Genomic DNA, 3508 nt, shown 5'->3' on the forward strand with positions numbered 1-3508 from the left:
CCGACCCAACAAGGGATTCTTGGAACGCTTGTGAAGGGAGCAAGTCACTGATAAGTACAATGGAGGCCCCCAGCAGGCGGAGGGGATCCCCACTTCTGGGTCCAGGAGAGAAAGGCTGGAGCCCTGGCCTAAGTTTGGGCAGATGGCAGTTCTAAACTAGGGGAGAGCGGGGCGTCCCCCCTCTGACACAGGTCACCATGCTTTGTATTGTGTGACCTCACTGACAGGGCCAAGGGTGAGCACAAGACGAAGGTGCCGTATCCTGAGAAGGAAGCAGGTGGAGAGGAGCAAGCCCAGAGGCGCAGGCGTGGGCTGGGAGCCCTGCTGGGTCCCCAGCAGCCTGTCTCCAGGAGGCCGCCACCTCTTGACCCCCAGGAGCCCCAGTTCCCAGGTGGCCCCCTTCCAGTGGCCAGTTTCTGCGGAGCCCCTCGTGCTAGACTCTGAGAGCAAGAGCAGCAGAACCGGAAAGGCCCTTAGAATGGAGGGGCGAGCACTGCTGGAGGACAGCGAGGGAGCAGGGGTGGGGGTGGGGGTCCTGAGCACCTGGAACGTGGGCGCTGAGCACCTGGAACGTGGGCGCTGAGCACCTGGAACGTGGGCGCTGAGCACCTGGAACGTGGGCGCTGAGCACCTGGAACGTGGGCGCTGAGCACCTGGAACGTGGGCGCTGAGCACCTGGAACGTGGGCGCTGAGCACCTGGAACGTGGACGCTGAGCACCTGGAACGTGGGCGCTGAGCACCTGGAATGTGGGTACTGAGCACGTGGAACATGGGTGCTGAGCACCTGGAACGTGGGCACTGAGCACCTGGAACTCGGGTACTGAGCACCTGGAATGCAGGCGCTGAGCACCTGGAACGCGGGCGCTGAGCACCTGGAACGTGGGCACTGAGCACGTGGAACATGGGTGCTGAGCACGTGGAACGTGGGTACTGAGCACCTGGAACGGGGGCGCTGAGCACCTGGAACGTGGCCGCTGAGCACCTGGAACGTGGGCGCTGAGCACGTGGAACGTGGGCGCTGAGCACCTGGAACGGGGGCGCTGAGCACCTGGAACGTGGCCGCTGAGCACCTGGAACGTGGGCGCTGAGCACGTGGAACGTGGGCGCTGAGCACCTGGAACGGGGGCGCTGAGCACCTGGAACGTGGCCGCTGAGCACCTGGAACGTGGGCGCTGAGCACGTGGAACGTGGGCGCTGAGCACCTGGAACGGGGGCGCTGAGCACCTGGAACGTGGCCGCTGAGCACCTGGAACGTGGGCGCTGAGCACGTGGAACGTGGGCGCTGAGCACCTGGAACGGGGGCGCTGAGCACCTGGAACGTGGCCGCTGAGCACCTGGAACGTGGGCGCTGAGCACGTGGAACGTGGGCGCTGAGCACCTGGAACGTGGGCGCTGAGCAACTGGAACGTGGCTGGTGGGAACGATGCACTAGAAATATAAACTAGGGTAAATGTCAAGATTCTGCATACACACAAAGAGTCTAAACATTTCATTACTAATTTATATTAATTGCACTTTAAAATGGTAAGACTTTGGAGAGAGAGAAAAGATTGCCCACAGGCCTGTGACTCCCACCCAGATCAGGAGCCTTACAGCGAGGAGCTGGCCCTGGCCCCTGCAGGCCACCTCTCCCCTGCACAGCCTGGTCCTTAGGAACTGCTCTCAGACAGACAAGCAGCAGAGGGGTCCCCAGCGGCCCCGGGCATGGCCCCGCAGCACAGGCAGGCGAGGCACACAGCGTGGCTCTGCTGACATTCTTTCATCTTCGCTCGGTGCGTCAGCTCCCTTTCTGCACAGAATGAAGAGAGGTCTCCCCGCCGGAAAACTGCATTTAGCATCTCCTTTCTGCAGGGCCAGGAGGTGCCATCGACAACGCTCTCGTGTTGCAGATGGCCCTCCATATGCCACCGTCTCACACGCTATCACCTTATAAGCAGATTCTGTCAGGTTCTAGGAGTAAAAGCTTAATTAACAAGTGGTGTGTACAATTATGTACTTAATTATCCACTGCTTTTATTTCTTTGTTGTTTCTTGTTTTGCAAAAGTTTGGTAACAATTAGAGACAACTGTTCCCAAGGCAGTTTCTCTCTGCCCCCGTGGGTGTGGGGAGGAGGCTTGCTCCCCTCCCGAGCCCACCAGGGGCACCGGGCACCACCGAGCTCCACGCAGCCCTGCACTCTCATCTACATCTCTGGGTGGTGGCGGGCGGGCGAGTGTCTCCAGAGTTTCCCATGGTGCCACTGCAGCCAGCTGGGCACCGGGCCAGGGCCTCTGGTCAGGGCAATCCTCTTCTCGTCCTCTCTCCATCTCTCCCTGTCGGTCCACCCTGAGCACGTGTGGCTGGACTAGGGTGGTGACGAGGCAGGAGGTGCTGGGGGAACAAGGGACAGTCCTGCCTTGGAGTAAGGAGGGAGGCAGCTTTAGGGAGCCGAGCTCAGAAAGCGAGGCGGCCTGGGGTGGAGCCCACGAGGCAACACACTCGGGGAATTCGCCTCTGCAGCCAGACCCATGATGTGGGGTGTAGAAAGAGGCGATTGGCGTCCCCAGAAGGATCTCTGCTTACATCCCACGTGAGCCGGGGGCAGGAGGCCAGTGCAGATGCCCTGTGTAAGCATCAGGGCAGAGTTAAAACTCATTTACCAACACGGTGACAGAGTGGCCCCAGAGCTGACCGCGAAGCCGGAGACACTGGGAGCAGCCCATCTGGCTCCTCAGAGGGCTCGGGGCTGGCCGGCTCCTCGGCTGGAGGGCTGGTCTCTATGTACATTAGCTGGGGCTGGGCACAGTCTGGGGAGGCCAGAGGGCTGGGTGGGAGAAGGGAGGCGATGCAAGAGCAGAAGAATTGCAGAATCAGGAGCTCAGGGCTCCCCTTTCTCCTCCAACTCCAGGGGAAACCTGATGGCCCCTCCCTGAAACGATGACAGACGAGGCCACGCCCAGCACCTCAGCCAGGAGCCCTTGGCCACCCACTTCCCTGTCCCAGTTCCCTCCTCTGCAGTGAGCAGCAGGGGCAGGGTGATTCTGGGCTCTGCTTGGTCCACCATACAGTTCTGTGTCCCACAGACACCCCCTTCTCCTGCCTCTCCGAGAGGAGCCTGCCAGGTGCCAGAGGCCTGTGTGCCAGGCCAACAGTGGCAGAGGCCCTACACTCAGACCTAGAGCAGTGCCTGGCAGCCCTAAGTGCTCAGGAGGCGTCTGCTCAAATAGTGACACTGCAATAGCTTTGCCGGCTCGTGGTTCCCTGTAAAGACACCGTCCTGCCCCAAAGAGAGAGCCACAGTTACGTGTCGCCTGTCTGGTCCCCGCTGAGAAAGACAATTGAGCTGTGACCCTGGGAGAAGAGAAGAAACAGAACAAATGGATTCCACTTCTCAGTGGATCTGGGAAGCACTCAGCATTAGGTGGTTAGCAAGCGGTCTTGAGGGGGGACACCCCCAGCCCCAGGTGAGGAGGCCTGGCTCAACCCCAGAGACTCCTTCTCCCATCCCACCCCCTTCTCCCATCCCA

This window comes from Myotis davidii, unplaced genomic scaffold (assembly GCF_000327345.1).
Source record: "Myotis davidii unplaced genomic scaffold, ASM32734v1 scaffold1073, whole genome shotgun sequence".
Taxonomy (NCBI): domain Eukaryota; kingdom Metazoa; phylum Chordata; class Mammalia; order Chiroptera; family Vespertilionidae; genus Myotis; species Myotis davidii.